Consider the following 10,221-nt stretch of genomic DNA (forward strand, 5'->3'; position numbering starts at 1 on the left):
GGCGGGCGGGCGGGCCGCGGCGGCGGGGGGGCGCGGAGCGGAGCGGGGGTCGCGCGGGGAGCAGGGGAAGCAGGGTGCGAGTGCGGGGTGTCACTGACAGTGAGTGAGGATGGGGAGTTGGGGGGGAGAGGGTGCGCACGGGGGTGGGCACAGGGGCCAGAGCACGGGTGCGAGGCGCACGTCACCGCGGGCAAAGGCAAGGGGTGACCGAGGGGGCGAGCCCAGCACGCGGCTGCTGTGGGAAGGCCCTGCTCACACGGCTCCCACCGGCTTTGCCATCGGGGAAACTGAGGCACGGACGGGTCCCGTTTCCTCCAGCAGCGCGAGCCCTGGTGTGACACGGCCTCGCGAGGGGAGGAGGGAGAGCAGGGCCTGGCTCGGTCCCCGCTCGGGGTGGGCACAGACCCTGCTCCGGCTGCCGCTGCTGCACCGGGAGCAGCCTCAGCCTCGTGCATGCTGCCAGCATGCGCTGAGCAGCGCTTCGCCCTTTGCACTGGCCTCTGCTGAGGTCACTCCTTTCCGCAGACCCGAGCCAGGCTCTTGCAGAAGAGGGGCCCCATCCTGACCGACTGGGGCCCTGCGCCACCTCGCTGGTCCGGCAGCGGCCTCCTTCCTCCCGACCGGTGCTGTGCAGCGTGACAGCCTGCTTTGGCACGGGGTTCGGCTGGATGCAGCTTTGGTCGCGGGAGCGGCGTGCACCGCCAGCAGGGAGCACGGACCGAGCAAACGTCGCTGCTGGCACTGCCATGTCCTCCCCTCCGCGTGCATTGGTGCAAACCACAGGGCTTTGGTGACAGAGACCACCGGACCGGACGGAGGGTGTGCACGGGGTCGGGGCAGCCGAGTGCTGCCATGGAGGAAGGAGAAGTGTCTGCAACCACAGGGAAGGCAGGAATGGGCCCAGGAGCCGCAGGGCCGCGCTGGCTTGGGGTGCTGCTGGCCGCCTGGCCGGGCAGCGTGGCCTCCTGTTCCCTTCCTCCGTGCTCCCAGCCATGCTGACCCTGGCTCGCTCCATGTCCTCTCCAGCCGATTGCCCATGTAAGGGCAGAGGGCTGGGAAGCCAAATCCTCAAGCTGGATTTCAATAAGAAAGCGGGTAGTGATGCGCTCGCTCACGTGCTCGAGGCTGCCGGAGGAGCTTTGCAGAGGCCAAGCAGGGATTTTCCCTGGCTGCCAGCGGCGTTGCACAACTGGCCGGCTCTGGCGGGGAAGGGGTCCGTACCGCTCTCCGGAGCAGCAAGCGCTGCCACATCTGGAAGCGTGCGCACAGCTGGGCTGCCCACTCTGGCGCGATGCGGGGCTGGAGGAGCTGGGAGGGGAGCGGGGCCGGGCGCTGCCGCTGCACGGAGGGGCCGGGAACCCCTTTCCCCAGCTCCAAGTGCCCTGGGAAGTGCCGCTGCACTGCCGCGGAGACCGAGGTGTGGGGCAGCGCAGCGACATGCCCGCGGCGGTTCCTCGGGTGGCAGCCAGGGCCGGTTCCCAGGCGAAGTCGGGGGCGGAACTCAACCAACCAGTCTGCTCCGAGCGCGGGCGATCCAGCTGCCTGGCTCCCTTCTGCTCCCACGAACGGGGCGATAAACATGAGCCAAAGCAGCAGCACCAGGAGTGGGAGAGCAGGGAGAAGCCAGCCTGGGACCCTGGGAGAGAACAGCCCTGCTCCCGCAGCAGTTACACAGGGAAAACCGAGCGCAGCCCGTTCTTGGCAGGCCAGAAGAGTGGCACGCGTCTGGTCTCCGTGTGCCAGGGCAGACGGGTTCAGGGCACAAACGCGCCCCCAGACGGGAGCTCTTCGCAGGGAGGGGATGAGGGGCCTGGGCTGCCAGAGCCGGCACAAAACCGCTCTTTGCGAGCGGCAGCCTCACGCCCGACCTTCCCGGCCGGGGACTGGCATTGCTTGGGGTCAGGCAGCTTCCCGGTACAGTTTGGTCTGCAGCCCAGCTTCAGGCCAAGGTTCAAGAGCCAACTGCCCCCTCCCACCCAATCCGGTTTGCTTTTATTTCCTCCTAAACTGCTGGGCTCCTTTAAGGAGCGAATCTCATGTCTCCCATCAGTTCAGGCTAATTAAACTCTGCTGAACCAATTAGAGATGCAATTTGCAACAAGACTTTCAATTGAGAAGTGTTTCTCAAAGAGCCCAGGGTCAGAGCAGAGGCAAAAGAGCAGAGGTTTCACTCTGACTCTGTGGATTTGCTGGAAGGCTTCAGGCAAGTCCCTTAACATCTTTCAGTTGCAGTTTCCCCCCGGAGCAAAGCAAACATGGCCCGGGAACCCGTTATGCTCCCAGTCGCACCGGCTCATGCATTTCTCCCGTGCAAATGGAGACATTGCAAAGAGCCACAGGAGTGTCTGCAAGTGCCCGGGGGGGGATCGAGGCCACCAGCGGGGGGATTTGCAGCAGGAATTTGCTCCTCTGTTGTGACCCAGGCCCACTCCAGACTGCTGTTGTCGTGATGCAGCCGGCAGGCCGTGTGGCTGCACGGTTTTGGGGGAATGTGCTGAGGTTTAGCCCAAGAACCGGCCAGGATGGTGCATTTTCTCCGATGCAACACGCTGCCACCAACCTGCCGTGGGTCAGCAGCAGAGCTGGCACATGGAGATGGGGCCGGGAGAAGCGGCATCGTCACCCAGGAACTGCCGGGGTCCGAGCCGGGCTCGGTGCAACGGGGCCCGCTTGGTCTCTGCTTGAACTGGGGCACCAAACCCCACCGTGCACCCAGCAAGGCCTGGACCGGGGCAAACTCCTGCTCAAGGCCGGAGCGAGCTCAGCGTGGGCTGGGAACTGTCCCGGGCTCCGCAAGGCAGAGGCACAGCGGGCGACGACGGCCACGTGTGCATGCAAAGAGCTCAGCGCCGGCAGGAGCAATGGGCTGCTCCCGCCCTGCCGTTAGCTCTGGACTCACTTTCCCGCTCTGCAAACCTCCTGCAAAGCGCGTTGTGGGCTATGGGCGTGAAGTGCGGGGCGGCGCAGGGACGGGTGCTGCGGGAGGTGCCGGCTACGTGGCCCCACGGCGTGCAGCGTCTGCCTGGGCACAGCGGGGCGGCCGGTGGCTCTGCCCAGGGGGCTGGATTTCTGCACTGCGTCCGCAGCACTCGAGCAGGGCGAATTAGAGAGACGTTTATTGCTCATGGCTGCATCACCGGCGTTGGGGAGAGAGCGGCGGAGCCGAGCACCCGCACCTCCGTGGCCCGGGCGGCCGCGCTCCACCCCCAGCTCTGACACGCAGCTTCGCCCGCGCCCCGGGGGCAGCAGCGTCACTGCTCCGTGCCTCAGTTTCCCCATCTGCTGCGGTGAGATAATGCTCCTCTGCTTGATCCTGCGCTATCTCCCAGGAAGGCTGCAGGGATTAGTTAGCTAATGTTCGCAAGGAGCTTTGAAGATGAAAAGCCGGGAACAAATGCCAAGAACTGCTGAGCTGGATTCTCCTCACCAAGCAATCGTTTCATGTTACCGGGACACTTCCATCTCTGCAAAACGCAGGCGGGCAGGGCAGGAGCTGCATATCTTCCCAAGACCTGCCCTCCAGATCTGATCACGCTGCGTGTTTGGCTCCTGATCGAATTCACATCCCTGCTGCTGATGCCCTCCCGCCCCGGCTGCGCCCTGCGAGCGGCTGGGGAGCAGCGAGGCACCTTTCCTGCAGCACCTCTTCTCCCCAGCCAGGCTCTCAGTTCGGGCTCCTAAGGCACCACAAACCGTACATTAAATTAATGCACTTTTTACCTCGGCTTCCAGACTACTGACGGTAAAGAGGTTAAACGACACGGCGCCCGGTGCCGCGTCCTGCAGCCCCCCCTCCAGCCTGACATGCTGCCGTTTGCTGGTGATCTTCACGCCAGATTTCAGGGTGTTGTGGAAGTGCTCACATCTCGGGCAATTTGAATTAATTATTCGGGTAAGCATTCACGAGGCACTGTGCCAAATGCTTAATTAACGTCTCGATCTATTTTGCTGCCTGCACCCCGCTCCCTGTAAAGGCAGCCAGTAATTCGATCAGTGAAGCTCTCCGGTTTGGCCGGGGCGCAAGCTGCTCCTCCAGGACGGCCCCCGGGCGGCTCTGCTCCTCCGTGCTTTGCCCGGCACTGCAGCCTCTTTCCTCGGTGCTGCATTCCCAGCTCTCTCCCGCGTCCAAGAGGGGATGCTCGGGGGTCTGGCCATCCCGGGGAATCCCTCTGCGTTCGGCTGTCCTGGGCCGGGTTCCCGGGGGCCGAGCGGACGTGTCCCCGCTCCAGCATGGAGCCGAGCGTTGCTCTCCCATCGCTGGCGTCCCCACCACCAGCCCGGGACCTCGCCGCATCCTGCAGCTAGCGGTCCGGGCTTGGCGGGCAGCAGGGCTGCTGGCGCCGCTGCGCTCACGGCCCGGCCACGGGGACTGGGAAGGACCCAGCGCCAGCCTGGCGGGATGGACACGGCCGAGCGTGGCGCTCCGGAGCAGAGGTGACCAAAGCCCAGTGCGGAAGCGGGGCAAGGGGGGCAGCGGGGAAGTCCTGCCGGCCCCCGCTCTCGCTGCCGGCGAGGGGCAGCTCGCGCCCTATGGAGTGCGAGAACAGACGTCTCTCGTCCGCGGCTCGCCGCTGGCTCTGGTTCCCGTCGCCGCCGTCGGCGAACACGCAGATTTATGGCTGCCTTAATGACAAAACACCTGCGTGCAGGGGAACGGAGGCGGCGCATGATGCGGACGGGCCGGCGCGTCCCGGCCGGGGGGAGGACGCGCCTTGAGCAAGCCGGGTCCTTCGCCCCGCGGGAGCAGGATGCTGCAGGCGGCAGCGACCGCCGCGGAGCCCAGCATCCCTGCGGGATCACCCGGCCCCACGGCGGGCGAGGGGCTGCTCCCCGCGCGGCCTCCCCTTCGCCCGGCGACCTCGGCGCGGGCGGCGACACCGCGCGGCCGGCTCCCCGCCGCATGACACACGCTCCCGAGCGGCTCTCGCAGGCGCGCCGTGTAAACAAGCCGTGACTCAGCGGCCGGCCGGCCCTGCGGTTTCCCCAGCGTAAACGCTTCCTCTGCCGCGGCGCAAGGCCGGGACCAAAGCAAGCCTCCAGGGAAGAGCTGGCAGCTCCGTAAAACGTAATGAAATTGCGTGGGGCTGAACCGGGTCCCGAGGAGCCGAAACTCGCTAAAGCCTCCTGGGTCGTTAAAGCGGCTCTGGCTCCTCGGGGAGCGAGGCGGAGGAAGGGCCGTGCCTGCTGCCCGGCTCCGCTGCGGGGCCAGCGCGCCGGCGGAGCAGGGCTGCGGGATGCAGGCTCAGCCGCCGCCGGGGCCTGTTGCTGCCCACAGCTGGCGCGGGACCGGGACGGAGGGGGCGAAGGGTCCCTCCCGCAGAGCCCCGGCAGGGCTCTCCCCAGACAAGGAGCCTGATTGCTTGCATAGCCCGGGCTTGCAGCTAGTAGAAAAACAAAACATGTTTTTCACATTAAAATTTCTCTTGAAAAAAAAAGGTTTAAATTAAGCATAAGAAAAATGAGGAATCCAAAAAGCAAAAAAAAAAAAAAAAAAAGAAAGAAAGAAAAAAAAGGGAAATTTTTGGTGGAGCCCCAAAGCACTTTCACGAGACCGGGAACTTTCCCCCTGCGGCTCGGCGGTGGCGGGCTCCCGGAGGCAGGTGGGCTCCCGCCGGGCCGGCACACGCCGCGGCCGAGCGCCCGGTGCTGCACGAGCGCCGCGGGGGCCAGCCCCGAGCCTGCCTCCGCCCCGGCGGCCGGTCCCAGAGACGGGTGGGGGGTGCGAATCGTCTCATCCGTCTGCGAGCGAATTCAAAGGGAGAGCGATTCAAATCCGCCGTGACATGACTGGCTCGGGGCTGGCAGACAACCCCTGCAGCGTGTGTAACACATCTTGCCGCTTTCCTTTGAGTGGCCTCCAATTTATTAATTAAAATAGGCAATTATATGTAATCTGGGGTGGAGGGGAGCGGGGAGACCAGCTGCACCAGTTATTCTCCCTTGGCGGGAGGCGCGCTGGAAAGGCTCCGGCTCCACGAGGCGCTGGCGCTTTCAAGGACTGGGAGGCTGAACCGGGACGGAGCCCGCGCTTGGAGCTGCCCACGCATCGCCTCCGGGGAGCCTGGGCCAGCGCGAGGGGCCGGGGGGAAACCCGGGGTCACTTAATGGCCCAGAGGCCAAGACGTTTCAGAGAACGACTTGCCAACGTTGCACGGGATGTTGGTAGCAGAGATGGAAACTGAACCCAAAGGCGCCCGGGAATCTGCCGAAAGCCTTCACTGCGCTGGCCCCGGGAAGCCGGGTCTCTTTTTAGGCTCTTGTTGCCCATCCGTCCCTCCGTGCTGATGGGGAACACGAGCGAGAGCCCCCGGGCTGCGGCAGAGCACGGCGAGCGTGGCGCAGACAGGGAGGGAGCGCCACGGGGAACGCGTCTGTGCAATGTGATGTCTATGTGGAATAACATCTGCATGTCTGGGATTTATCTAAACACTGCAGATCTCATGTCAGCAAATCCAGGAGTCGGGAGGATTTTATCCCGAGCTTTTGTTACTCCCTGCAGGGCACGCTCACATGGGGAAGGCCCCGGCGCCTGCGGGGGGGCTCCGCTGCCTGCTAACCACCTCCGCGTAACGTAAACGGGGCCCCACGCAGCTGGCGCGGCGCCGCGGCGCTGGGCCGGTGCCACGGGGCACGTCTGGCCGCGCGGCACTGCGGCTTCCCCGTCGGAGCGGGCGCTCGTGCACACACACACGCAGGGCTCCTGCCCGCCCCGGCAGCTGCGGCCGCCCCCCGCCAGCCGCCTGGCATGGTGGCATCGCCTGCATTAAGTAACGTCTGGGGACATGAGCTCATCGACAACGCCCATGGCCCGGGTGGCCGCGAGCGGCGACGGCGGGTGGCGGGCTGCAGCGGGGCCCGGGAAGGTGCCGCCGGCGAGGCGCTCCCTGCCCCGGGGCTGGCGGGCACCCGCGGCCTTGACGGCTCCCACGTGAAACTCCTGCCCGCTCCCCTCCTCCCACTGGCTTTAGGACAGGCACCGGGATGCTGAGCCCCACTGCAAAGCTTTGCTCTGCCCCAGCCCCAGCTCCAGCCCCCCGCGGGGCTCCTCTCCCCGAGCCCGGTTGCGGGGCGCGGGCATCGTCCTCCTGCGCCGGGCACAGGTGGGATCGCGACGCACGGCCTCCGGAGAAGCCTTTCAGCCCATCCGTCCCCGCGGACAACAACAGGCTCCTGGTATTTTCCGCTGCCCTCAGCCAAAACCCTCCCTCCTTCCCCGCTGCTCTGGCTGAGCGGTGCTGGCGCTGCCGGCCCGGCTGCCGGGGAGGAGGCTCTGCCTGGCGATGAATCGCGGCTCGCTCAGGAGGTGTCACCTCTTCGTCAGTCCTTTCTGAACAGGGTGCAGTTCGCGTCTTTCTGCGGCACCGTGGGAAAGTCATCCCAGCCCCTGGCTTCTTCAGGTGACTCAAATTTTCTCCTGACTGGATCCAGGCTCCCTGTGAGCCTGGGCAGGCTGGGGAGAGCCAAGCACGAGCCCAGAAACCCCATTCCCAGAGCTGCGGCAGAGACAGAGGTGCGCCCGCCCCAGGCGCCCCGTCGCGGATCAGCCTCAGTCCCCCTGCAGAGAGGGATCCCTGCAGCCGACGGATGGGCACGGGGCTGCCTGGGGCACCGCAGAGACGGGCCCTTCTGCCAGATCCCCTCTCCAGGGTCAAAACCTGTCCGCGACAACGCAGTCCCGCAGCGCCAGCCCCCTGCCTGGGACGGCCGGGCCCTGAATGGACTCATCGATGCTGGCCAAGGGGCTCCGCAAGAGCCCTCGTCACCACGTCACCGAAATTGGGCCTTTGGTAACAACCACGTGCGTTAACGATCCCTGCCATTTGCATCCGGGCGCGCACGGCCCTGTTCGGCATCCGCACTTCCCGCGTCAGGGAATTCCACAGGGACAAAGTCAGTGAAGCCGGATCTCTCCCTCCTCATTCCACATGCACCAAGCATCTATTTGATCAAGTGGCGACTTGTCTTCAGACCGTGAAGCAGAGCAAGGAGAAACGAGTGCACGTCCTCAGCGTCAAAGGGAACTTCCCTTCGGGGTGTGAAACGCTCCCTCTGGGGCTATGGGCTCCGCTCTGCGGGCAGCCGTGCGGCTCCGTCTGGCTTTGGGATTGAACCACGTCCGACTGTCTAGACCCACCTCCTGCAAAGAAGAAAGAGTAGCAGATTTCCTCATCGGTCACAAATCATTGCTAACATTTCTTATCAACAGCCGGGATCACTGATCAGTTACTAAACAACTGCAAATTTGTTCTGCAGTCGAAGTTTCTACGCAATTACTAAACAGTTCCAGAAACTGCTGACCAGTTATCAAGCTGTTACACGACCATTTCCAGTTTAAAATTTCATACCCCGACCCTTGGCTTCTTGCTTTTACACCTATACTTACAAATGTGGAGAGAGTAAATCCGTGGAGGAAGGTTTCCCTGAGCTTTGCTTTTCAGGAGTCAGAGCTGCTTCACAAAACGCCCTCCCAGTTTTCTCTCATCCTCTAAAAAAAAAGCAAGAAAAGCAAACTTGGGCCGAAGATGCCATCTGCTGGAAGCAGGGCTGGTGCCATGGGCCAGCGGGCACCCCGCAACCCTGCAACCTCGCAAACCCCCCAACCTCGAACCCCGCAACCCTGCAACCCCCAAAACCCTGCAACGCCACAACCTCGCAGACCCCCCAACCCTGAACCCCGCAACCTCGCAGACCACGTGGTCTTCAGAGCCGCCCCAGAAATATTTTTGGATTTATTGGTTAAAGAAGCAGGGATCTGAGTATGCGACTAAAATTTCTTTTCATGCTCTGCGAGCAGCACCTGGCACAAGGGACTCCCGAGCCCAAGAGACGCAGGCCAGGAGAGACAGGTTCTTCCCCACAGGGACCCGGGGTGCAGCAACCACTTGATAAATTGTCTTTGCAAAATATCAGCAACCGCAGCGTGACATTTTCCTCCCTGTGCTTCCTGACCCCAGGCGCTGGCCATCGCTCAAATGGCAGCACCGGATTCAGTTTCAGGCCAGCATCTGCCATTGCCATGGAAACGGAAAAGCAGATGGGTGAAAGTGGAGAAACAGGCCGGAGCGGATCCTCCATTCCCTCGCCAGGACATCCATCGCTGGCACGGCGTGGGATTTCCGTCCCACTTCCCGGGCGGAGCGGGCGCAAAGGGCATCCAGGGCAGAGCACGCCGGTCCGTGCCGCTGGCAGCCCGTTGCATACGTGCTGATCCTGCTGCAACTGGGCTGCGAGGTGCCCGGAAAAACCAGGCAACCGCCCAAAGTCCTCCAGCTCTACCCAGGCAAGATCCCCTGGGAAGAAAACATGAGGAATCGCGCAGGGAGAGCTGGGGGTCGGACAGGCCAGACAACCCTCGGCTGCGCAGCCAGGCGCCGTGGTCCAACCATGGCTCTTCCCTGGAAAGCTTCCAAGGCTGTTTTATCTCCCAGGTGACTCCATGAGCTTCATGTCCCGGACACGAACGCGTTCCCTTGCCAGAGAGCCCCAGCCCGGGCGAGCGAATGACGGCTGAAGGATTCCCAGAATTTTAGCTTTGGGCTAAACGTCAATGCCAGCCTGCCTGGAAATCTCTCCCTGAAACGGGGCTCAAGCTGGAGCGTCCCGCAGCCGGCAGGCCCCAGCCCGCCTGCTCCGTCTCGCTGACGTCACCTCGGAAGCGCCCCGGACCTGCCGACCCAGGAGGGCCTGTGGTGGGACCATTGGCACGTGGGGGGCCCGAGCCCCGGGGACAGCCGAGCCGGGGGCCGCCCGGCCTCCCCCGTGCAGCTCCATCGAGCGGCACAGCCCCAGCGGTGTGGGGAACGGCTCCAGGCCCCACCAGACAGCCCGGCCTGCGCCCGGGCCCCCACAGTAGGGAGAGCAGGCCCAGGCCCCACAGTGGGGACACACAGTTTGCGGGGCAGCCCCAGCCCCACAGCGCGGTGGACATGGACCCCACCAGGGCCCCGATGCCATGGGGGCAGCACCAGGCACGGGGGGGGGGAGGGGAGGGGAAGGGAGGGAAGGAAACGACACGGGACAAGGGTCTGCGGGGCAGCACCAGCCCTCCACAACAGGGCCCTGCAGGCAGAGCAAATGGCGGCAAAACAGCCGCCTCGCCCCCTTATATAGCCTACTGGCCCCGCCCCCATGCCCCGCCCCGCCCCTCTCCTTCAAAGCCACGCCCCTTCCCCCGCCCCGCCTCCCCAGAGCGGTTCCCTCCTCCCTTCCCCCCGCTGCCCT

The 10,221-nt window shown here is 64.4% G+C and overlaps 1 protein-coding gene and 1 long non-coding RNA gene across 9 annotated transcripts in view; one reads left to right on the forward strand and one right to left on the reverse strand.

Annotated features, from left to right (window-relative positions):
* Positions 1-10,221, forward strand: part of RNF126 (ring finger protein 126) — a 28,392-nt gene that overhangs the window by 3,136 nt on the left and 15,035 nt on the right. The gene's annotated exons all lie outside the window — the stretch shown is intronic.
* On the reverse strand, positions 6,841-10,018 carry LOC112973857. The gene is made up of 3 exons (XR_003256088.1): positions 8,798-10,018; positions 8,384-8,485; positions 6,841-8,137 (listed from the first exon to the last, which is right to left on the reverse strand). It is a non-coding gene; the product is annotated as an uncharacterized LOC112973857 (long non-coding RNA).

Source organism: Apteryx rowi, unplaced genomic scaffold (genome assembly GCF_003343035.1).
Source record: "Apteryx rowi isolate R43461 unplaced genomic scaffold, aptRow1 scaffold_570, whole genome shotgun sequence".
NCBI classification, from domain to species: domain Eukaryota; kingdom Metazoa; phylum Chordata; class Aves; order Apterygiformes; family Apterygidae; genus Apteryx; species Apteryx rowi.